Source organism: Oenanthe melanoleuca, chromosome 2 (genome assembly GCF_029582105.1).
Source record: "Oenanthe melanoleuca isolate GR-GAL-2019-014 chromosome 2, OMel1.0, whole genome shotgun sequence".
Lineage (NCBI taxonomy): Eukaryota > Metazoa > Chordata > Aves > Passeriformes > Muscicapidae > Oenanthe > Oenanthe melanoleuca.
The window spans coordinates 39814949-39840953 of NC_079335.1; the positions used below are offsets into that span (position 1 = coordinate 39814949).

At 39.9% G+C, this 26005-nt stretch overlaps 1 protein-coding gene and 1 long non-coding RNA gene across 4 annotated transcripts in view; one reads left to right on the top strand and one right to left on the bottom strand.

The window, feature by feature from the left end:
* Positions 1-2593: 2593 nt before the first annotated feature.
* LOC130248936 (uncharacterized) lies at positions 2594-8747 on the bottom strand. Of its 2 annotated transcripts, none has more exons than XR_008839710.1 (5): positions 8196-8747; positions 7912-7975; positions 6863-7013; positions 4763-4833; positions 2594-3387 (listed from the first exon to the last, which is right to left on the bottom strand). It is a non-coding gene; the product is annotated as an uncharacterized LOC130248936 (long non-coding RNA). The 2 variants fall into 2 exon arrangements; XR_008839709.1 differs by having other exon boundaries at positions 7912-7970; positions 8154-8746.
* Positions 8748-9192: 445 nt separating this feature from the next.
* PCMTD1 (protein-L-isoaspartate (D-aspartate) O-methyltransferase domain containing 1) overlaps positions 9193-26005 on the top strand; it is a 40699-nt gene continuing 23886 nt past the window's right edge. Inside the window, exon 1 of one of the 2 annotated variants that reach the window (XM_056483101.1) lies at positions 9193-9512. The gene's annotated coding sequence lies outside the window, so the exon portion shown is untranslated. Of the gene's footprint in view, positions 9513-9724; positions 10000-26005 lie in introns of those variants that run through there. The other variant, XM_056483102.1, reaches the window with a different exon arrangement.

Consider the following 26005-nt stretch of genomic DNA (forward strand, 5'->3'; position numbering starts at 1 on the left):
GCCTATGGCCTGAGAAGATTCATTTAGCCTCAGGTTGCTCTATCCTATAGGCGTTACCTCCCACCCCCGCACTGGTGCTCTGGCTTGTTGCCTTGCTTTTGCTCTATGATCTCTCCATAAACTCTGTTGCGATTACCACTCTCCTCTGCTTATCCAGCTCAGGTGTGATTGGACTGTGCCCGGACAGTGAGAGCACTACTCACCCTGTGCTGCGGATACTCTCAGCTTTCCATTCCCCTTTAGTCCTTCTCAAGCTGCTGGCTGGTACTCAGTGGCCACTACTCCTGTCAAAATGAGTCTCTCTCAGAACTGAGGCCCCTGAAAGTATTCACCATATCACGCAAACAGCCGTGCATGGAGCAGCTCAAATCTACCACTCACTATGAGCATACTCAGTTACAAGAACTGCCCTCAGTAGCTTGCACTCTTCTCCCACTTTAACCACTCCTGTCCAAAATGTGCTAGTAACTCTTCTTCTAATATGCACACACACTTGCAGGATGCTCTGCCTGGAATGGGGTAAATAAACTCGAGCAATGTCCTATTTGCAAAGCTACCAGTAGTAAGAACTGAAGAAGGGGGCATCATAATGCTTTTGGTGTTGAATAAAGCTGAAACCAGTCTGACTCATCAACCCCAAAATTAAGCATCCTGATAGTGAGATGAAGATGTGGTAGGACTAGTAAAGTACCCAATAAAGGAATAAACAAGTGATACTTCCAACAATTTAACTGAAGCTGCTGAACTGACACAGCTGGCCTGGAGACATATGACTGACAGTAAGTCACTCTATACAATAAAATTCCAGTCCTGAATTTTAGCAGCAGAGTCGTCAAGGACATTCATTCTTAGAGTGTATGTGTGGAGGTTCCTCCTATAAGTGGAGATGTTCCTCAAGGTTACTTCTCCAGGCTGAGCAAAAGAGATTTGCCCACAGTGGTTGGTGTGTGTAACATCAATCTCTACTTAACAATTTTTGCTAGCCTTAATACAAGTGCTTTAATGTAATTGCTTCAACATTGGTTTACAATACAATAGTTGTTATAGCTCCTCCACTATGTAGTAAAATGTTCAGATTAAGATATTTTCGTCTAATTATTATAATAATAAATTATATATAGTTTTATAAATATACATGGTTTGCCATCCTTAATCTTGCAGGACAAAGTTCGATTACACATATATAATCTTTTAGACTGTTGACAGATCTGGGAGTAAGACTGGATCCAGCCATATCCTCCAACAGGAGGAGTTTAGAGAGCAATGGGGTCCTTTCTGCACTCAATAGGAACTTCTGACTCAACAGGAAGGCTTCTTTAATAAACTTTATATGAAGCTCCCACTGCCCACAACAAAGGGTCTAGCTGCACTTCAATCTATATGGCTTTGTATGAGAACAGCTGAAGGCAGAAAGGATCTTTCCATTAGTAGTAGGGGAAACAGCTGGAAAAATGGCCAAATAGAGAAGTAGAGAACAATAGAGACTATTGTTCCCCATAGCCATAATCAATTAATTGATTTCAGTGATGGTATCTTACCTAGCAAACATCTCAAAATTTTTACCTTTCTCACTATTGCTCCAAGAGCCAGGGGATAAAATAAGAGAGTACTCAGGCTATTTAATTCCTTTTACTGTATACCTAAGCTTGTGTGTACAACAGCAGATGAGGGACTCTAAGGAAACACTTTAATTAACTGGTTAGAACAGATCTGCTCTAGAGATACTTTGCAGCTCTCCTAACAATGATGTTGCATCTAACTTAATAGTGTGCTTCTTAAACACAGTTATGAAGTTTCACTTTTAGTGCCCTTGCCATCTGCACATATATCAAAGACTTAATACCCAACTGCATCATCCAAAAAGGAGGAAAAAAGTGCTAAACTTCTGCCAAATTTGGTGAAAAAATATCAATAGTACTTTTTTAAAGCATCAGAAGTTTGGAGGAGGTTAACAGAAAATACTATGTTCTGTTAGAACACTTTTCAAGAGCATCCTGCATGCTGCATCTAAGCATAAATCTTTTGGTAAGCCTGTAGAATATAATGTAATATTTGTCCATGTCTTACGAAAATTACTTAAACTGGAGGATATTATATAATATAAACTTAACATATTTTTTAATATCTATAAAATATTTTTTCCTTGTCTTTTTGGTAGTCTGGTGATAAAGTATGCTTTTATGCAACAAAAAAAAAAAAAAAAAAAAAAAAAAAAAAAAAAAAAAGACCAAGTTTATGTCTGTAACAACTTAATCCTACTGATTACGGGATTTAAATCCTCTTAGGGAAAAAAATATATAAATATAACCTTCTCACTTTGCCAAAATATTAAATGTGTTAGAAATGGAACTAGAAGCATTTTTTGACACATTTACAACATGCAGATAAACTTTCATCATTTTTCCTACTTAAAAGTTGCATGTAAGAAATAGAGTACTTGGAGACTATTAGGTATCTGGTAATCAGGTGATCTTAAAAGCTTCTGGAATTATGGAACCTAGGCCAGCTGACTATAAGTAACAGGACTAGTGTACACTATATACACTAATATACTACAGGATATTACCAGCCCAAATACAGAAGACAGGCTCCACAAGTTAAATTTTAATTCATATAAACTTAATTACATATTGTTTCATATTTGATTAACAAAATCAGGCAAAAATAAAGTGAAAACATTTATTATTTTCAGAATAATATTTCTGCTGTTTGCTATAAATACAGCAACTTCCTTTAAATATGACTCATTCAAGGGAAGCACAGAGACTGCCTTTAAAATATTAACCATGGTGGCATATAATTTTTCTTGGTTTGAAGGACTGTGTTCCTTCTAAAAAAAGAATGTTATAAATTTAGAAAAACACTCTATTGACTTAAGAAAAGGATGACATAAAGAGTATGTTGTTGACTCACTGTCAGCTACATCTAGAGACTAATCAACATATTTCCATGGAGAACGTCTCGTGCTTGCAGTTTACAATCAATAAGGAGGAGGACAGAAGTGATAATATATGACACTTTCTGCTTACATATTCATTTTGTATCCTAATATACCTCTGAGACAAGTTACAAATAGTTTAAAGCAGAAATACTAAAGGAAGAGATTTCTTTTTCCATCACAGGTCATGGAAAAAAGTAATATACATGAAATCTAAGTAACTGACACTTGCCTTAGTACCAAATTCTGAAAGATTTTTTAATATTTGACTGTGTGACTAGATTTTGTAGCATGTCAATCATTACATAGATGTGCTCATTTTGTTGTATTTACGAGCAACATTTGGTGAAGCACTTGGCAGTGACTACAGACCACTGGAATCCTTCTGTTTCTGCATCCTCAGGCTTGTTCTTAACAGAGAAACAAAACAGGAAGGCACACACAAGAAGCTGGAAGAGTAATATGAAGGCCAAACAGCTGATCATGAGAAACACATCCTTAAGACCAATGTCTATAGCAATAGATTCCATTTAATTTCTTTCTTTATTTTATGCAATCCTTTTCATCCTTAAGTTAAAATATGGGTTTGTTTTGGTATTTTTCTTTTTCTAGTATGTGCTTTCAATGTCTTAAAATCTGAACCAAGCTCAGCTTATGCTCTGACAGCTAAGATACTTCTAGTGCCATGCTCTACCCACTGCCAGAAAGCTCTCCCAAAAACTGCTCCAGAGGAGCTGAGAGTGCTAATACCACCCTAGCAGATTTCATGGCAAGGAGAAAAAGCCTCATGCACCATCCTAACATGTGGTATGCAGGAATATCACTTTTGAAGATCATCACTGTTATTCCTGCCTAGTTGAAGCATCAAGAGAAGATGTTTTTGCTACCACTGTATCACATTTCTTTTAACAAGCTGATAAAAAATGTGACCACTTAAATGGGGTGTGAGAGGTGGGATGCACAGATAAGATTACTGGCATCCCAAACAAATATATGTAACTCAAACCCCCAACACATTTTATTTGGTGTGATTCAGAGTAGTATGATTGTGATGCATAGCATTAAAAACATTGTTAAATTGCTCAATGCAATTCATATTTGCAAAAAGTGCATTTTAAACTTTACAACAATAAAAATCCCTATCCATAAAAACTCAAAATGCCTTAGCAAGTTACAGTAACTGCCTCCCTGAAGGGGGCTAGAGAGGAGAAAGGATGTGCCGGTCTCAAAGAAAAAGTGGCAAGTCTTAAAGTCCAGCAGGAATACTCAACGAAGGAATCTGGCACATAGACAAGGCCTGTAGTTGAGGTAGATTTACTCCTTTTAAAGGCATTCTTTTCAATGACCTAGCTCTAGAGCTTTGGGAAACATTGTTCTGATCTAAAACTTGATTAGCATACAATCACTTTTATCTAAGACAGTAATGCTGGGTTTGTTTACCCAAACTGCAGATTAACAAGGTCAAAGATGCAGAGACACTATATACTATGAATGTAGATCTTACCAAGGTGAAATCTTTCAAGTCTCACCTGTCAAAGCAACATTGTACAAATGTGACTAAACCGCTTTCAGAGCCAAGACACACCTCAAAGAAGTGCAGCTTCACAGCTGCTGCCTCCAGAGGCCCACATCAACAGTGGATGATGGTTTGCCAGGCTGGTGTCTGGCCCTCATGAGGACTGCAGGTTACACTCTGACCAGTCCATCACAGCTTAGCTATGGGTGTGTTCATCGTGTACATGCCACCTGAAGGGACTCAGCTTGGGCTTGGCACTCCCTGGAGGATGACCTAGTTCCATTCCTGGGAATTTGAACATTACTTACCACAAATCTTTGGAAATGGCATGATGAGTGCTGGGATACAGATGAGAGCCACAGAAGCTACATTGGAACATCTGGGAGCAAAAAATGCAAAAACAGAACATTTAAAAATATGAAAGGTAGGCCAAAAATTCAGGACAAATTAAACTGCTTTTTCAGAAGTGATTTCAATTTTTTCCCCTTTGCATTGCTTGTGCTGTTTTCAGCAACCCAGTAATTTTACTCTCTGAGATAAAGACTGCAAGACAGGGGAAGCCACTGCATCATTTCTCCATTTCAGACCCTATTCCTGAAACAAGCTACACCAATAGAATGTGTGACACAGCGTGAAGTATGCGCTCACTGTATCCAACTGCCTGGAGTGGTATCTGTTGTAGAGAGCAGAGGGCAACGTCTGAAAACTGGAGCTGCTACTTCTGTAGCACCTCTTTTTTGTTCTACACCTGTAAAACCAACTGTCAGGAAGAAAATCTACCAAAAATAAAGGAAAAGAAAGAAGGCAATCAAAGGAACAATTTAAAAAGGACAAAGAAAGAGCTCAGAGGATTAAAGGTAAGTGTCAGGAAGTTATCAATATGAGAAAGTATATAAAATAGATATAGGAAATCAACTGTAATTTTAAAATGTGTGATAACTAATGATGAAACAAAGTACAGAATGAAATTAGTCTGGGGAAAGGAAATCTAATAAGATTGTGGAAACTAGAGAAAAAAAAGAGAATGCAAAATGAGAAAAAAAAGAATCAGAAAACAGTTGCTTCGAAATGACACTGAGTTATAAATATTTTCTAAAAAACTGTGTCAACACACAAATGTAAGCACCACAGTGTGAAATAACTAATTACAAATAGACATAAACTCTAATATCCTTATCCTTGCATTGACTTTCCAGAGCTAAACAACAAAGTAATGAAGTTCTTTGCTTGGTAGGAATAATCCAAACCTTAAGAAATCCTACAAAACATTATACTGTCACAACTTTATTAAAATTAGATTGCATTGCAGAACACAAAAAAATATTTTAAACAGTATCAGTTTAAGCTCCACCAAAAATTTTACTAATTTAAGTTTTATTAGTTTAAGAAAATGGCATATATGTCTAAAAATATATGTTAAAGAAAAATACTTTAATACCTGTTTTCTATGGTTTCTGTAGCATTAAAAATATTTTAAAATGTTTATTCAATAACAGAACATAAAGTTGAAACTGATTCAAATCAAAGTACTTTAAATGCAATGACATATGAACGGTTTTCATTAATTAGAGACATGAAAAAATGATGCATTATTTGTCAGTTTTATGCCAAGAGGACTGTATTCAGGGAATGTAATTTTCACCACTCTGCTTTTACTTGCCATTGTTAGGAACACCAATATACCTAAAGGACAACGTTTTTTCTACATAAATAAGAAATTAAATATGCCTACTCAGTATTTATGACATGATCTTTATTTGAAACAGTTTTCATTATAAATTGATCTGCATATCCAATTTTCTGTCCATTATAGTAACAGTTAAGTCTAAATACTTAGCCTTAATGACCCCTGTAGCAAATTTCAAATTTATCAAAAAAATGGCAGTCTTGAGTACTTAGATATTTGAATGTTAGAACCTTCACCAGAAGCACAGAATAAAGATTCATCAGAGTCTTCCACATAGTTCAGACTTTATCTGCATAATCATGAAAAAACCAACTAAGCAGGACAAAACACTGAAAAAGTAAAATATGCTTAAATCTGCAGATACAATAAAATAACCCCAAACTTGCACAGAATTATGATATTTAGGGGAACTTTAGCCTAGCCCATTGCTTTATGAGGGTGAAATGATGTTCATTGTGCTTCAGTTAGGAAGTGGGTTTTGTTATTTCAATATAATTCAGTTAAGAAATGAAAAAATGTGGGGTTTGAATTCAGCAAGCTTATACAGGGCTTTGATGGACCTGTCACATAATACTTTAGCTTTTTTTGAGACTATTAACTTACCTTCAAATGAAAACAAAAGTTGCCCAAATGATGTACATCTCAAATGTAAAATAATGTAACAATAAGTATCTTTCACATCAAGATACAGAAGTTATATATTGCATCAGAAAATACACACCTTACTTCTTTTTAACAATGGATGGACAGGAGTTAGATTTAGAAACTATAATGCTTGAGTAGAATTTTCTGCTAGGCTTGAATGCTGAAGCTTCTTGTCAGCTCTGAAAGAAGATGGCAGAATGGCCTTCCTAATTGTATGTCCGTGTTCACTGCAAATGAAAAAAATAGTATCAGTTCAAGCATGATAATTTACAGAGGAAAAAAAAAGCTATCTGAAAAATTCTCTTAAAATTGAATGAGCAAAACATAGCCATAACATCTGTCCTGACTGAATACTGATTAAGTGCACCTTGTCTGACAGGTAATAACTACATGCTGCTCAAGCACAAGAATATCTAGGATGTGATGGAAAGAGAAGAAATCAAAACCAGGAAACTCTCACACATACAATAAGCAAGGAATTATATACACTCTTATTACATTTAATTAAGAATTCTTAACAGAAACAAACTTGCAATACTCAAAGCCAGTAAAAATTAGTTTACTGATGCAAGGCATATTTTAATGTAAAAATTAAATTTATGTGTTTATTCTTCCTTCTATTTCTCTTATTCAAGGAGCCATCAGTTAAATAAAAGAGTGGCAATTTGTAGCACTATTTGCATCACTCACTGGCAGGAGACTTATTTCTGAGTCCTAGCCTAACAGAAACTCTCCCTCTTATTATCAATTATCTTCACCTCAGTTGTTGCCATCGACAACCATTGTGTGCTCCCCATATTAACTAATCCTGCCCCCCAACAGAGTAATACTCCTACCAGCTACACTATTATGTCCTTCAATTTTCAGGACTTTTAGTTAGAAATCCTGTTCCACCACTACTCAAACTTTGGCTAAAGCTCAAAACTTTATGCCTCTCAGCTGCATTTCACAAAACACTCTGTGCTTACAACACACCACATTAAATTATCATTGTAAATGTCTATAAGTTATCTAAATTAGTTTTATTATTACATCCACTCTACATCTTCAGGTTTTTCTATCGATTAGCCTGAAAACCTTAAATACTACACCTTTTGCCTGATCGTTTGGTGAATATGAACTTACTGTTCCTGAAGTGTGAATGTCATCCTTTTTCTGATACTGACCTCAGGTGTTTCTCATTCCTTTCCTCAAAGAAAACAGATTAGTCAAGTTGCTACAAGTCCTGACACCTTAATTCTCCCAAATACTCACTGACTCTCCAAATCCCACAAATCCAATTCCTCCTTACCAAATCAAACGAGAGACAATGCCCCAGAAACATCACTTGAGACCAGGGCTCAGAATGACCCAAAATTCTACATTACCTTGGGCTTCGAGTTTGCAGTGGGGCCCAACGCTTCCCTGACTTTCCACTTTTTTATGTCTATTTCCTTCTTCCTTTCCCAAATCCATAGAATCACAGAGTATCCTGAGCTGAAGGGGTTATACATGGATTACCAAAGTTAAACTCCTGGCCCTGCAAAGGACCACACCAAGAATTACACCATGGGCTTGAGAGTGTTGTCTAAACACTTATGTCAGACTTAGTGCCCTAACCACTTCCCTGAGGAGCCTGTGTTAGGTGTCAGCGACCCTCAGGGTGAGGAAACTTTCTCTAATATCCAACCAAAACCTCCACAACATCTTTACGCTCATCCCGCAGGCCCTTCGCTGGTCTCCAGGAGGAAATCAAGGGCTCCCCCTCCACTTCCATGGAAGCTGCTGCGAAGTCTCACCCCAGTCTCTTCAGGCTGAACAAGCCAAGCGACCTCAGCCCTTCTTCATGTGACATCCCCTCTAGATATTTTACCAACAGACCCCCTTTAGACGTTTTCTGACATTTCTAATGATTCCTCTGGGCTTTCCCCGTGATCCCTCTTGCTTCCTGTAGGTTTTCCAACTGTCTGTCAGAGCTTCGACAACACAGCCCGAGGGCCCTTCCCTTGCGAGAGGCCCTACGGAAAGGTCCTGCAGAGCCGCCGCATCCCCTGAGAAAGGCGAGAAGGGAATCCCGGGGAAAGCGGAGCTATGTCGGACGGGCACCGGGGGCACCTTGCGCATGTTTTTAGATCCGGGCCTCCACCGTGACCCCGCCACCCACCCGCTGTGCCACCGCCGCCGCTCCTCCCTTCCGCAGGTCCCGCTGTCCATCCTGGGCGGCCCACGGGACACAAGAGGGCCGGGGACACAGGCCCGGCCCGGGTTCCCGCCCGGCGGGGAGGGGAGGGGAGGGCGAGTGAGGGGGAGGCACCGCGCGCCCTCCGCGACCCCCGGGCGACTGGTGACGAGCGCCGCGAGCGCCGGCCGCCCATTGGCTGTCGCGCGGGGGAGAGCGGCCAATCAGGGCCGGTCGCGGAGCGGCGCAGCGCTCGCCCTCGCCTCGCCCGGCGGCACCGCGCGCGGGGGGCGGGGTCACGTGACGCTCTGTTTACATCCTCTCAGCTGTCGGGCCCCGCCTCCCCCGTCCCGTCCCGGCCCTCGCACCGGCACCGGCACCGGCACCGGCCGCCGAACCGACCCGCGCATCTCCGGCCCGCGGCCGCTCAGCGCCGCCCTCCGCTCGCTCGGCCGTGCGCCCGTGCCCGGCCGGAGCGCTCTCCTGTCTGCAGTTCTCACCCCCCACCCCCCAGGCGGGTCTCGCCGGTGACCGCCCAGGGCAGGGTCTGGGGCCCGCTGCGGAACGTGTGAGTATCCGGCACTGTGGGGGGGTGGGCAGCACTGCGCTCGCCGCGCTGTGCGGCGCGGAGGCCCCGTCGGGCGGCCGGGACGGCTGGGTTGCGACGGGGGAGGGGGAGAACGCGGCTCTCCGGCCCCTGCCCTTCGCCGGCTCCCCAGGCGCTCCGATGCCCATTGTCCGCGGGCCCCGCACGCAGGCGCGGGGGAAGGGGGATGGGGGGGGCGGTTGTTTTCGCGCAGCCGGGACAGGGCGAGGGCTCGCCCTGGGGAGGGACAGGACGGGCTCTGTGCGTACGCCGTTGGCAGCCCCTTCTCCTTCCTCCTCCTCCTTTGCCCGACACTTGTCACCCCTCACGCCGTCTGCGTAATAAATAATCTCTGGCCCAAAAGGGGTTGGTGCAGCTGGCGCGGGCCCGGGCAGCTGTGACAGGACGGGGACAAGAGAGAAGGTTCCAGCCTCGGGATCCCGGCGGGGGAGGTGGTGGTGCAGGCAAGGTGAGGGCAGCGCTGTCCCCCGCTGCGGCTCAGCGCCCTGCCTCCCCCCTGTGACGGCTGTGCGTTTGCTTTCTGCCTTTGAGGAAATGCAGCGAGAAGGGGAGCCTGCGTTTGGGGGGATTTGTTCGTGCTTGGTTTGTTTGGTTTTTTTTCCCTGTCGAGTCTTTACAACCTCAGGGCGGGTGGGGGCTGCGTCTTCTAGGCCGTGGCATTGTTGAGGGGTGCGTGAGCCAACATGTTGTTTTGTTTCCAAAACCCGTGGGCTAATGAAGGGTATTTATCTTCCTGCGAGTGGAGGAGGCGGTGCGGCTGCAGCGGGCGGAAGATACTTTGTTTACATAAATAAAGTGTGTGAAGTGTGCGATAACTTGGCTTTGCCCGCAGAGCCAGGGTGGGTCGGTCGGTGAGCATTCCTGGCCGCAGCCGCCGGGGGAAAAGGAGAAAGCTACCTCTGCCCCTTGCTTTGCCATAAACGCACATTTTGTCTCTGTTTATATTGTGGTCTGTGTTTTGGCTGGGAGAAGAGTAAGGGGAGGAGCAGGAGCTGGCTCCGGGGCTGCCACCTCCTCCCGGCTGTTTTCTTTGTTGTTATCTGCTCGAGGAGGCGTCCTGGGGTCACATCTGCAGCTGAGCTGCGGTCTGCGGTGTTAACGGGATTCCTCTGGGGCCGAAAGCTCGGGCCACCTGCGGTGCATGTGCGGGTCTGTCTGCCCTCCTCCCCCCGCCTCGGCAGTTGTCGGCGGCTCGCTCTGAAGTTGCAGGAAGGGGAAGGGAGGGCAGAGGGGGAAGGAATCTTGGCATTTATTTGATACCCGGTCAGCAGCCTGGGCCTGCTTTGTGAAGCTCTGTCAAAAAAAAAAAAAAAAAACAAAAAAAAAAAAGGCCAAACCCCAACAAAACAACAAAAATGAAAACAAATATCTAAGGTGGAAGGGTGAGGGGGTTTCTGTTTGAAAACAAATTCTTTATGAAAGTACTGAACTGCTCCAGTGTGTGGAAAATGCTTGTGTCCTTGCAGTACTTACCAGTGCCAACTTACTTAGTCTTCTCCTAGGGGGTATTTTTTTTACTCCTGTCAAGTAATAAGTCAAGCACAGTTGAACAGCAGGCTTTAGCAAGAAGGTGAGGTTTTCTCTCATAAAAAGCAGCAAACGTTGAGACATAGACAAAAATACCCAGAATAAGACTAGTCAGCACTTCAGCAAATTAATGAAGGTACCCAATTCCTCTTGACCTTATGACCTCTGTGTTAAAGAGAATGCTTTTTAAGATACAAGACACAAAAAATCCAGTGCTTAGAGTTAGTAAATTACAATAATTTGTGGTGCAAATGTCTTTGCAACCTTAATCCATTATGCTTGCAAATGAATTATAATGTGTGATACACTTTTTTTTTTTTTTTTTTCCCTCAACAGGACTATTACCTTACTCTGGGCAGACAATCTCTGGAAGGAATCAGGCTTGGATAAATGGAGCTGTCTTCTCCAGAACTCCTGCCTGATTTGTTGGGAAAGTTTGAAAAATATTTTGGATGTGTAGGTGGAAAAATGTGTGGCAGATCTATTGGTATTTTAACTGACTTTGGGTGAATAAATATAATGATAGGAATGTTAGAAGTATGTGAGTGAGGTCAGAGAGCCACAATGAGGGCTTTGGAGATGGACACTTAGCCAGATGTTCTTTACAACAGTCAGTGTCTCTCAGAAATGCTAGAAAATACAATTGGATCTTGTTGGGAAGTCTGCAGTGAGGAAAATATAATGCAATTGCAGAAACAGAAAAAAGTATGTAATACTGAACAATCCTGGATGGCCAGATTTTATCACTGTGTCTGTGCAGGGTTAGGTTAGCTCCCTGCATAATCTCTGATCTTCATTCTAGAATTCTTGTAAAAATCTTTCTGCTTCTCTAATTGGCCTTTCCTCTGGATTTTATTCATCTAACCTCTGTCATGTTGTGCTTTAGATGTGTGACTGGCCAGTTTCAATTTTGCAATATTCTATTTATAAATTATGAAATCTTGCCATTTTTATAATCATAATCTTGGCAGTTTGGTGGTTTTTATTGTTTAGTGTTCTGTTTGCCTGTCAGTGACTGCCCCAACCTGCAGCTCCTTTTGAAGAGGCTTCTGCCTAAGAATAGGACCTCAGTTTCCATGCCTGTAAACTTGAAGCACTTTGAGATGGGAAGTGTGTATTCTGAAGCTAAAGGTAGGCTTCTTAGGCATGATACCATGCCTTAGGTGGAAGTCTTAAGGCAAACTTAAAAGACATTAGCACAAAATTCCTACTGCAAGGCATTGTAGTCCATGATTCTTGTTTTTCCCTCCAGAACCAGGTAATAAAATGTCCCCATGCAGTGTCTCAGAAAGGTTTATGTCAGGTGATTCAGAAGTTCCCCAAAACAAATACATTAAAAGCAATTCTGAAATATTAGGCATTAAGGTAATGCTCATGATGGTCTTAGTGCATGGAGAGAAACACCTGAGAATACAGTATGTTTTTTCTGGATGAGAGGTGTTTTTACATATACCTGTTCTTGTCATTTCCTTCTTTGTTCCCATTTTCAGCAGGAATGTCACAGATCTGCTATTCTACCCTGCTGAACTGAAAGTGATGTTCTGTAGCTGATGATTAATTAGTTCTCTGTGTAATAAAAGTGCCTTAAAGTCTCCAGTGCTTGGCACCCTTGAATGCAGACATCATTTAATATAATCTCATTTATTTTACCTACTCAAAATGTGAACTCCTCAAAGCAAAAGTGGGTAGAATGTATGTGCAATTGTGTTTTGCAGATGAATAATCAGGTATGTGACTAGCCTAAGGCACTCCAGGAATCTTCAGGTAGGGTCAGAAGTTGATCTGCATGCTGCATCCTCTTCAACCAACAGGTGTGGATTTTCTGGATGGAGAATTGTTTTGATATATCTGCTTTGCAGAACTGTGTTCACACTGTTCTGCTTCATCATTTATGGAGTTATAGGGACTGAAGTGTGGTAGTTATATCAAATATTATGGGTATAATTACAGGAGAACATCAGGAAATAAATACTGTGCTCCAATTCCTTTGGGACTTATTTGTGTTCTCTGGATGTTAATGAAAGCCTTCAGGCCTCCCTCATGCAGACTCTTAAAGTGGTTTCTGCTGATGTGTTATTTAAGAAATTTGGGCTGGACTTCTGGTTCTTGAAGAAAGGATAGAATTTATAGCAGCTCAGGATGCTGAATATAACTTTTTGCAGAACTGAAAGATAGCTGGCTGGCATTCAGGAGGGTGGTGTTGGTTTTCTGTCCTTTTTGTCCTGGTTTGTCATGCCTACTTCATGTTTCAGAGAAAGTGATGCAGTCTACAGTGCTGTTAACCTCAAGGAACTTGGAATAATTACAGAATGTGTGTGTGTGGATTCTTGCTGAATCTACTTCTGATCAGAACCTTATTGGAAATGTTGGAAGTAAGAAGTAAAAGTAGACTATGAGCAAAGATATGTTTAAAACTGGCAGTTAGTCCAAATAAGCTTATTTTTGGAAAGAAGAAAAGGATTGGAACCTGTAGGATTTGAAATGGGTCTGGAGAACAGCTGTAAGGTCTTTATCACTTGTACATTATGATTACAATTGGTATGAGACATATTTCTCAATTAATTTTATCAGTCCTTTAAATTGAAGCACAAAAGTATAAATTGTCCTTTATTGTGAAGAAAAGACACTGGTTTAGAGGTTATTACAGAACACTTAAAATGAACAAAAAAAGACAAACTCCACAGCCCTAAAAGAGATTAGGAGTCACATCAAGAGTCAGCATGGGAACTCACAGGCTACAGATTCTGGTGTATTCTCCTATGGTGAAGTTCTAGAGTGGGGAATGACTGTGAAACTTTTCTTAGAGGGGCTGCCTTGAGGCAGAATAATACTTGGAGCCTGCTGCTTAGAAAATGCATTTAATGAAGGCTAATTTTGGAGCTCTGGCTTTGTTTTGTTAAGATTTAGTGAAGGAAGGATGCAGAGATGTTGCTTTTGCAAGTGTTGAGTATTGAGCTCTATAAATTGCATGCAATTGGAGATTTTAAGATACTCTAAGTGTTGTTAAGGTGACATAACAGGTGAGGTTTGGAAAGCCTCTCAAGTATTGCGTTTTACTTGATTTTCTCAAAGTAGTATTTGCTCAGCTTACAGTTGTAAAACAAAGTTGGATTTGCTGTATTTCTAAGGTGTAAAAGAGTACAATTTGAATTAATGTTGAAAAACTTGTTCAAAGAAACAATTCAGAATTTGACAACAAAACCTTAAAATCAGGTTTAAAAGGCAACAGGCTTACATCAAGTGGTTTGAGAGCCACATGAAATATTTTTAATCTTGAGTGAAATACATTTATATGGAGGTGCTGCAGGGCATCAGAGTTGTCAGCATGGAGCTGCTAGATACAGGAGGGTTTACTGAAGGTCTACATTATTTGAAATATTAAAAAAAAAAGATGGCAGACAGAATAAATCTGAAGTAGAAGTAGCTGAGCAGTTAGAGAAGAGAGCTCTTGTCTTGGTAGATGACATACATGCTTTACTGGAGATGATGTGTTTAGAGAGACTTGCACAAAGAACACGTGGACGACCAACCAATTCTGTGGCAGTGTAGAGAATGCAAACAGGATCTCTGTTCTGCATGTTTTTAGAACCTGGTGATGGCAGACTGGTTGCAAGTCACTGTCTCCAGGTTTGCTCTTTTGGTCTCGCCTGGCCAATGGTGCCTTTTATCTGGTTGCTTCTCCAGTCCCAACTGTTGGGTTCCTTTCAAAGCAATCCTAAGTCGCACAGAAAGAGCAGCTCCTCTGACTTACTTGCAGAGAAGCAAAGACAGGATGTGGGCAGAAGGGTTTTCTGTTTTATTTAGCACTAATTGTTGCTGTGGCACCGGCCAAGTAGCCAATAGCTAGCATGAGCACCTAAAATAGCACTAGAGGTCTGTGTTTGAGCACTCAAGTCACATCACAAGTAGCAGAAGCTTGATGTTTTTATTACAAAACCTTTTCTTTGCATAATTTCTAAATAGATAAGTCTTATTAAAGCTGTCAGTAATCATAATTATTTCTTCCTTTTTTTTTAACAATTGGCTTGTTAAAGTCTTAAGTGATAGGTGCATATTTCTAATGGCAAATTAAGCAATCTTGAAAACTATTTTCAGGATGAATACTGACAACTTTGTAATACTGGATAATGTTCCTCCAGGAGGCATCTGTCACTGGGAAGAATTTCTTCTTTCCAGCTGATGTCTACAAATGTCTTCTTAGATTTAATGGTAAGAGTTAGAGTCAAATCAGAGTTTTCTAAAATACTAGTTTAAGATGTAGTGAAAGGCAGTATGCAGTAATATTGTAGCACAAAGGGAGTGTGACAATAAAAGCATGTATTGGTACCATTTTCAAGCAAAACAAGTAGAATTTGTTACGAGTTGTCTTCAGGAGTGAAAGGGAGCTGGATTTCAAAGAGATCATCTCAGAGGTGATATCTTAGTTATTTGTTCATATTTTACAAAAAGATAAATCTGCCTCTCCAAAAAGAGATTGCTGTATCAATGTGTAGTTTTTGTAAGTGAAGTGATAGTAATTGGAATTGTTTATAGTAATAACTAGTGAATCACTAGCTAGTGAACAGTCAGCAATTGATATGTCTGTGGCATTCGCTGTCCCAGACGAAAGGCTTGATTCCTATAAGTGGTTGTTTTAACATTGGAAGAAGAATTGGGACTATGTGGTTAGCAGAAAATGAGAAGTGATTACTATTTTTAGAATTTTTTATTTCTATAGCAAGTATTTTTAGCAGATATTTGGGAATTACCATGCAGTTTTCTTGACAAATAAAAGAAAGCCAAGTAATACTATTCAACCCAATCGGGATGACTGTGCTGTTATATCATGGTCTGTATATCAAAGTCAAAAAAAAGAGGTGATTGTGAGAGCTGCTATCCTCTTAATCATGTTTTCAGAACAGTTGTTTTTGCTTGATAGGACTGAAATGAATGCATGTCAGCATTGCTGAAAGACTGAACTCCAGAGCAGTTGCTAAAGGAGATGCATAATTTTGACAAATGGTTGATATTTCTGCAGTGCTAATAAGTAATCAGGAATGCTGTATTTCTACTGGTACATCAGTTTGCCATTACAGGATTTAATTTTTGTTTGAAAATCTTTGCCTGAGACTCAAGAAGTTCTTGTTTATTCTTGTTGCTCTCGTTGGATCCTGGTGGATGGGGTTTTGCTGGCTCTTCTGCTGGGCATGTGATTCTGCTCTTTTATTTGCAAAACTGTTTCCTCTACCCTTTTGAGACTGAACTGCGGTTTTCCTTCCATTCAGTTTAGTCCAGTTTGTTAAGCTTTGCTTTGTTCTTCCTTCAAGAAACTCTAAATTTGACATTATTGAGGTCAGAAGGTCAGTGAAAGTGGAAGGACACAGAAGAGTCAAGCTGCTGAGTTTCTTTGACTTCTGCTGAGCTAACATCTGCAGTATTATAAAATCCCATAGGCCTTAGTCTCTTGTTATTTGCTTCAGTTAATTATGCATTCATCATGACTAAGACTCATTACTGCCAAGTTTCCTGAGATTCTGTGATGTTTTTTGAAGTAATTCAGTTGTCAGAAAAAGTCAGTGTAAAATTTGACTTCTCCATTCTGGCATGCTCTGGATAAACTGGAGTTGTCCATGATATAACTACATCAGGTTGCATGAGTGTAGCAGCCTCTTGTGTTCCATCTGTAAACTACACTTCTGTCAGGTGAAAACCATGTGCTTTGTATGACTGCAAAAACCTGATACAGTAATATTCTAGGAATGATGATTATCTTGAGCTGTGCAAGTGCACAGCTGCTATATAGGCAATGATGAAAGCTTCTCAACTTCCATTTTTTGCTGAAGTATTTGCATAAATATCTTGGAATGGTTACTGGAGCTTTCAGAAATGCTCCAAATCCTTTCCAGACGACATCTGCCATTGTAAGGAAGTTATAACTTTGGAGCAACATTTACAGTAGTACTTGATTCATACATGAAGACAAAGAAAACCAGTAATTCAGAAACATTTTCAAGTTTAAAATGTGCTTATGTACTTTAGCTTGCTTCTAGAGAAGGCCAAGTATTTCTGGTTTTCAGTTGAGGTGTCTGTGGCCTCAGGTGCAGTGAGTTGTGAGGCTAAGCACGTATTCTCAGTAGCAAACAAACACGTATTCAGCATGTATGTATATAATTTGCCACCACACCAACACAGGAGATGGCACTAAGGCAAGCATAAACAGCACCAATGGCCTCATGCTGTTACTCTTTCTGGATGGCCAAGCTGAATTTCTGCAAACCTGTGTGTATATTACGAATCTTTCCAAGGCACTGGATTTAGGCTCTCATTCTACCCTGGAGCTCTTCAGTCTGTTTATGCTCCATTGCCTTTTACACACGTGCACATGCTCAGCTGCCAATCCCAAATACCACAGGTTGTCTAGCAGCTCGCCTTGGGCCCCACTTTGTTCCTCCAGCAGGCAACTCCCTCAGCTGCTTCACTCAGCCAGTGTTCCATCCCAGTTCCAAGGCCACACCACAGGTTTGCTGGCCAGTCCAGGTTGGTACTCTGTGTGATTGCACCTGCACCTACAGAAACCCACGCCCTGCTTTGCTGGCACCAGGGACCCACCAGCCCTTGTAACCTGTGATCTGACTCCATGTCTTGTAGATGCACGTGGGTAGCGAACAGAGGCTCAAGGAAGAGTTGCAGAAAGAGATGAATAGTCTCATAGGATAGGCAGGGCACAGCTGGACGCACATACTCACCTGCAGCCTGCTCACAGGTGACTTGTCCCTCTTGTCACCATAGCTCTGGCTTTCCCAGGCTTGTTTCTACCCTAATCACTGATTTTTTTTTTTTTTTTTTTTTTCCCCACCTCTGGTTCTTCCCCCAAGCACCCCCTTAAAGGACTTGTGCTATCTCCAAGTCCCTTTCCCTGCACTCCGTGGTAACTTTCATAGCTCTGGAAGAGTCACACCTTTGGATCTGAGAAATGCCTTGGAGAGGCACGGTGGTGGTGGGAGTGTGGAGAGAGCTGATGGTAGCCTGGGTCAGGGTATTGCCCCGTGAGTTTCCCCCACTTGTAAGTTCATCTCCGCTCCTTTGTGTGCAGAACAGCTTTCTATCACATAACCCAACAAGGTTAACTTTAATATGTGCGGGCAAATAATTTGTTTAATCATTTGCAATCCCTGTGGAAAATTTAAGGTAGAAGGTACTGACTGGCCACAGAGGCATAAATTAAAGTGGTACTGTTACAAAATCAATACTTTGGAACATTACCTCAAAGTCGGGGGAACAATAAAACATGTGCATGAAGCTTTGTGAAACAGACTTTGATAAGAGTATTAATGCTGTAACCTTTTACATTGTAAACTAAAGTGTTGAAATCTATTTTTCCCCCCCGGATGACTAGTCTTTTTGTTAGAATTTTAATGCAGATTTAGTTCAGACTTTATTCATATGTTTTGAAAGTTTTGATAAATCTTCACTTTCTTTTGGTTAGAACCATGACAGGGAAGTTGATCTTTGTTTTATATAAAGTAAGCATTGAAAATCTTTAAGTAATAGAGATTTATGGACAAAGTCACATCATTTTAGGTTGTACTGTTCATGGAGTTATGGTATGTGTGGAGACTGAGGCAAATTATAGTAGCATCCCTAAAGCCTAAAGCTTTTGGACATGCAGGGTTTGAGGATTAAAAAGAAGTGGATGGATATCCAGTGATTTCTTTGACAAGATAAAACTAACTCAGTGAGCAATTGTTAGTAAACAAGTTACATTTGAAAAAAAAAACAAACAACGTAATTCCAGTGTGATGCTTCTGAAAGATTGCATCAACGAAAGAATTTTGTTTCGTGGTTCCGAGGAAAAGAAGCAGGAAACAGGAGTAGGCTTTCAGGGAAGTACTTTTACAGGGAAGTACTCATTCTTCCCTCTTGAGAATTACAGGACTAAGTAATAAAGTAACTTCTCAAAACATGCTGTTGTATTGTACTGTTTTATGAATCAACCAAAAAAGAATTGGGATTTATTTTTTCCTTAAATTGTATTTATTTAGCATCTCATAAGAAGAGGATGCATAAATGAAAGTTGAGATTCTCAGGCTGTGAAAGTAAACATCATGGTAATAAAGTATTTATTTATTCTGTGATTATTGTGTGCTGTTTTAAAGCTCTTAGATACATTTCTGAAGATCAGAAACAAAAAATTTTAGTGTACTTGGAGGTTGGTAAAGTTGATTGATATCTTTGCTTTTTTATTGGGCCTGTTTTGGGTTTTGCTTTTCTGTTTTTTTTTGTAGAGATTGAAGTAAATGCATACCTCCAAGATGAAGTTTCAAGTGTCAGGAATGCAACTATCTTCTATTTTTACACTTGACCTCATTTCTATTTTCTTTTGCTAAAGGCAACAGGCATATGTTGTTCTGTTGCTGCTGGAAATGAGTTATTTAAATAACTTAAAATGTTTATTTGCAATAAGTTTTTGAACTTTCGTACTGGCTGAAGTAGTGAAAATTTTGTCATGGGCCACATTTTGCCTAGTCAAAGTTATATGAAGTGTGACTTGATCTGCTTAAGAACTATAACTTTTATGGTAAAAGGTTAGGAAAATATGTTTTGGTTCTTGTAAAAAACCCAGTTTGTATTTCAGTATAAAAGAGAATTTTCCCTTCCCATTCCCCAGTTGTTAACTGGTTACTCTCTGAAGGTTACTCCCATCATTTTTATGTTCTGGTCACCTGTTCAAAATTATTAACCATGTTCTTTCATTTAGAGACACAAATTTTGTTTTAAAAATGTTGACTGTTTCACTTGTTATATATATATATATATATATATATATATATCAAGGTATCTTAGATGGAAAGTGATCACAATATTGCAATTTGCAGAAATGTTTGTGTCACTCTTATGCCTTTCAGGCTAAACAGAGTTAGATATACCAGAACCAGTTCTTTTTACACATCACTCTACAGCTCTTCTGATTCTTAACATTTGTCTATTATGGCTTATATGAATCTGCTTGAAGTGAATACTCTGTTGAATATCTTTCTACAAAGCTGTGTATTGTGGCAGTGGGTTTTACAGCCTGGTCACTCTGTAGCTCACTAATTTGTGAACTATGTGCACAGACAGCAGTTTCTGATATGCAAAACAGGTGCCTGAGGGAGGCGCAGTGAGTATCAGACATCTGTATATATTAATCATCATCAATCCATACCTCCCACAAAGTCTTTGATATTTTAGGCAGTGAACAAGCTGCTATTACCTGGTACCTCCTGTTTCTCTGGGTCTGTTAGGCCCTTGAGAGAAGCTTTTCAACTTTCCCCTTTCTCCCAGCCAGTCTGTGATAAAGCTCTTTGGCTAGTTTATACTGGACAAACTAAAAATAGTTGTGGCCTGGGAATAGACAGAGCTGTAGGCACACCTCTCAAGAGCTGAGACCTTTACAAAATGTGCTGACTGCCAGGTTCTGTCATGGACACTGGTATTAGAGGAAGGATAGGGGATCTTCTGCATGTTAGACATTGGGTTAAACTGATATCCTTTGCTTAGGAGATCTTTAATGGAAGTTTGAAAGGTCACTAAATCACATTAGGCTCCCCATTGATGAGAGCATTTTGCACAATGTCTTACAGCTAAGCAACAGGAAATGTTTTGGATGTTGTGGGTAGAGAAGCAATATTCATTATTTTGAAGTCTGCAGTTGATGGTGCACTGTATGGTACTCAGAATCAGGGCAGAGCTAGTGTTCATTCAGTCATAAAGGTATACATGTAACCTGTTGAGAGGTAATCATGGATATGCCTCTAGCAATTAATGAGCCTGTGTTTGTAGAAGAAACTGTTCCTAAAGCCTGAGAGGCTCAGCTTTGCAGAAGTTTTTTGGCTGCCTGGGATTTTAAGCAGTAAGGAGAGCCAAGTTAGGATGTCGGGTTAAGCTGCACATTAAAATTTTAGTCCAAGAAGTATGTAGGATTCTTTGCATTACTTTGTAGTAAAATGTAATGAATTTTCAAGACTTTATCAGCATACCTGAGAACAGGTCTGGCATACGGAGCTATGTATAGAAAAGTGTTCTTTCAGCATTCAGTCCTTGGTATGGTAGGAAGAGGGTAGGCAGAATGTCAGATGAGAACAAGTAAAGTACAAGAGACAGCGTAGACTGAGAAAGGAATATCTCCTAGTTCAAAGAAGAGAGAAAAAACAAACACAAAAGCAACTAACAAAATTCTATGTTGTTTTACTGTTTTTTAACTCAATTTTCCTGTGAACTGTCTCAATATTAAAAAAAAAGTTCAGTAGCTACTCAGCAAGTTAGTCCAAAATTATGCCCTTGTGTAGCTACCAAGGTTAAATTTATTTGATCATGTGCTTATATGCTTGTCACTGCTCATACATTTGTGGAGTTCCATAAGTTTCAGACCCTCTTTTGAGAGAAATGCAGTACCGTGTCTGCTGTTCAGCATGTTCAGGTGACTGGAAGTGGAGGAAGAGTGAAAGCAGGCACATACCTGGAATCTTGTGTAAACAGCTGTTGAAAGCTCAAACAGGAAGATCAGGGCTTAGGCTTACATCAGTCTTGACAAACATTTTCTGCCCAAGTAGGTCAATGCAATTCAGGTTAAGTCAATAGTTGTAGCTGTTTACATTCATTTGACTTAACACTAATCCCGTGGTCTATTTTTTGTTCCATTGCTATATTGCAAAGAGCCTTGAAGAATGCTCTGTGGATTGCACTGCATTGGAGAGCTGACTCTACTTGGTTTTGTACTTATTTCTGTTTAACTTGAAGAGCTTCTTGAAGTGACCCACTGAACAGCAGTTTAGGAGTGAATGTTTTAAAGTAAGATTAGTCTAGAATATAAACTTCAAAAATGTGTAGTGTTCTTGACAGAGTTTTCCTTAATGCACCAAGTATCATCATATATCCTGAAAACAACTGGTTTTCTTCTTTCATAGGTGCTTGGAATGACAAAACTAATAGCTGTGGAAGAGAAGGCAGTTCTAGTAGTTGGGTTTCTTAAGCACTTATACTTTTTGCTGCCTTTAGTATCAGTTTAGCAGCGAGGTATAGGTGTAAAAATTTTTAAAAAAAGTTTAGGAAGACTTCATTCCAAAATACCTCTGTGTCCCACATTTTATTCTTAATTCTGTAGTCACCTACTACAGTTACTGCCAGCACATACTTCATATTTTAGCTTTCTCCAATCTTTGCTGGATGAATGTAATATTAGAATTTTCCTTTCAGATCATAATCAATCATACTGTTTGTTTGAAAGCTCCTGCTGAAATCTTAAGCTCAGGTCTGCAGCTTGAAGTTGAATTTCCTTGTGTGAGTCACTATTATAATACTTGGGAGGAAAAGGGCAGCTAAACTGAAAATGGAGTCCTGTGGTTATAGGAGTCATTGGATGGGATGAGGACAGACTAAGTATTATCTTGAGTTCATAACAGCTGCAGGGGTGTCATGTATTGAGTCTGGACAGAAAGTAGGTCTTATAATAGACTGGTAGCCTGGGGAATTTCAAATCTCTGCTGATTAGAGTTGATTTTTGCCATGAGTAAGCCAAAACTATTAACTTGGCTGAAGTGTTTCAGGCCTGTGTGTGCATTCATGGTTAATTCCCTTCTATTGCCAGTCACAGAATATTCCTTTTTGGAGAAACTGAACAGATGAATCCTAATATTAATGTGCAGCTCAGTGGTTTGTTGCTGTCTCCTCCCTCTCACAGGAAAGAGGGAGGATTGACTAAGCAAAGTTGTACTCTGTGACTTGATATTGTACTCCTGATTCAGTGTCATGTTTCTCCAAGCTGTGTTAGTGAAAATAGTTGTGAGGAGGAGACTTCAGATATGGCTGATTCCATTTATTTTTCTATTTTCAATTTAAAACAAAGTAAGGATCAAGTTAGTTGGCTTAAGTAGCTTGTATTTCTGAGTCGTTACCTATAAGGAGTCAGGTTGTGTCAATATTACATGGTACTGAATTTTAAGATACTTGACATCGTATGGATTTAGCAATATCTATGAGGTTTTGTCTCGCAAATTAACTGGATACATTGCTAGCATGGTATTTAAACTGTATTTAAGAGAGTATGCAAGTCCTTAGTGGCCCGGGAAATTAACTTAACGTACAAATATATTTGTGGAAATTCTAAAACATGCAAAACTTGGAAAAAAATTTGGTTAACCTTATACCTCGTTACTAACTTCTCAGCTAAGAGTTTTGCATATCTTATAAAATAGTGAAGAATTAAAATGCACTCAAATTGTCATCACCTCTTAGCCACATAGCCAATGTGATGTCTCACAATTAATGTGAGAATATTAAAAAAAAAACAAACAAAAAAAACCCCAAAATAATAAAAAAACCACTCAGAAATTATTTAAGATGTTTCACTGAGATTGGTTACGAGTTAGGTCAGAAACAGGTCAGAGGTGGTGTTATACAGTAGTGTGCATTGTACAGAAATTGGAAAGTGTGTTACTATTTCATTTTTATTGTGAATATGAGAAACTTCAGAACAGGGTTCCAACTTCTGAAAATAAATTCATGAGTAGTGTGGAAATGAGAAATGAAGATTGTTTTAATTGCAGTGGGTTTTACTAAGTGAATTAACTTTTTTATCAAGACGATATTAAAATTTTAACTCCTACACTATAATTTCTGTTGTCTTCTGTATTCCAGAGATTCCTAAGGTTAAAAGCAATAGCTGTATTTTGTTAATTGTCAAACCTTCATCTTTCTTGTGAAGTTGTTATACTTCACAGTGTAATAGGCAGCAGAATGCTGCTTGCGCTCTTTGTGAGCTGTGTATGTTTCAGTTTTAATATCAGGGAGATTAACAGGATGTTTTCTGGTGAGCATTCAGCTGTGTAGAAAGTTTCATCATAGTATGCTCTGCTGTTTTTATCTGGATTCTGGGTCAGCTGTCACAAGGAAGATTTGGCTAACTTGCCTTTTTTCTCCAGCTGTGCTAAAATGGCTTTTGGGATGTTTTCTTTTGTGTGTTTAAAATAGCTATCATCTCTGCTAGTAGTAGTAGTTTTACTTAATAAGCAGAAGTTTATGAACATAAAATAATTGGAGGAAAGTGAGCTATCAAAAAGTATTTCTTTGCAGCAGAAGAGGCCACTTCTCATGAAAACATCTATCTCTCTCACTTCCTAGGGCATTCTTTGTTTTTGAACAAAAATACTTTCCATTTGAGCAGCATTTTTGCCTACCTGTAGCTGTGAAGTGGAGAGTAGAGCACTGTGGATGACTTAATGAAAGCAAACCCAAACAAGATGCCTAAAAAGCAAACGCCGTCACTGTCATCTACCTAATGTCACCTGCTTCGGATAGGGGCCATGTATCCAGAATGAGATGTAGCCTTGAACTGCACTGCCAGACAGCCACGCTGTTCTGCTGTGTCTCATTCTTGAGAGGAGACTCCATTTCTCTTCTCCTCTATTTCCCTCAATGTTGTGGTGTCGACTGCACCTTTTCTGTTCTTGCCTTTGAGATTTTGTGTTATTATTCAAGCTGAGACACTTGGTGGGTGTCATCAGTAGAAAGTCTTGTGATACTGCAGTAACTTGAGCCATCATATGATGCCGAGAATGCAAAATTGCCAAATACCTAAAATAATTCTGTTTCATGCTGTGAGTGTTGAAAATTAGAAAACTGTTATTTACGTGGAATAGATGCTGTGTGAAAGGAGTGAAGACTCTTGATGGAAATGCTGAAGCTCTAGGTTTTCCCATCCCCGGGCTCTGCATGTTTGCTGGTGCACTGCTGATGGCTAGCCGAGTTCTCCATCTGCTGGTGTGAGGTGGTAGATGCACCCCGTAGGAAGAGCTGAAAGCAGCATTCCCATTTCTCAAATGTAGCAGCTGAAATAAGTCTTTAGGAAACTCAGTTCTTATTTTTGTGGTTTTAGTTAAATTTATTTATGAACGTATCTCAAGATAATAAACATTTTAGTATGAAAGAAGGCCAAAACTATTGCTTTGTTCACTGTAGATTATTTAACTTAAGTATCATCATTTGATTCATTGAACTTTCAGGTGTAGTGCAAGTGCAGACAAACAAGTAGGGCTGAAATATTTTTATAAACTTTTAAAAACTTTTATAAACCTTTTATAAACTTTTTATAAACTGTACTCTCTCAGGATTTGTGTTATCTAAGTTGTCCTGTAGTTTTTTCACAAGTAGAAAGAAATATTCCCATGCAGTTGGACACACACTAAGGTGTTCAGAAGTCTGGTTTTTCTACTTTAATCAAATAATAATTACATGCAGTGACTTATTACCTCTTTTCACTCCTGAGTGTTAGCGGGAATTGGTTTTGCTTCAGAGGGAAGCACACAGCTGAATGGTGAACAGCCATCGTTTAGCCTCTGTTTTACCAGAGCTTTAACAGCCCTGAACATTCCACCCCCCTCCCCAGTAAACTGCCTCCAGTTTATATGCTGGTCATAATGCCCTGTGCTATGGAATAACCCTTTGGCCAGTTCAGGTCAGCTGTCCTGGCCATGCTCCCTCCTGGCTTCTTGTGTGTCTGCACACTGCAGAGTGAAGGAAATGAAAAAGTCCTTGGCTTAGGTTAAACACTACTGAACAACAACTAGAATTTCAGTGTGTTATCAGTGTTATTATGATACTCACTCTGTACTCTGTTCACCTAGAAATGGTATGTTAAACTTCTGTTTTCCGGTCTCCTAGTCTTCTGTTGCTATTTTACTGGTAATTAATGCAACATTAAAAATGTTAGCATCTGGATTTTGAGTTTAGTAATTCATAATGAAATAACTGTAGATAAAATACAGATCTGAAGGAATTTTTTTGAAGTTAATATGACTTATTGCAGTGTTCTGTATAGTACTTACGAGCTGTTAAAAATTTCTAGGTACTTAAGGACTTTTTATTCCTCCGGTGAATATGGCAGGCATTAGGAAGCACTCAGATACTTTCTG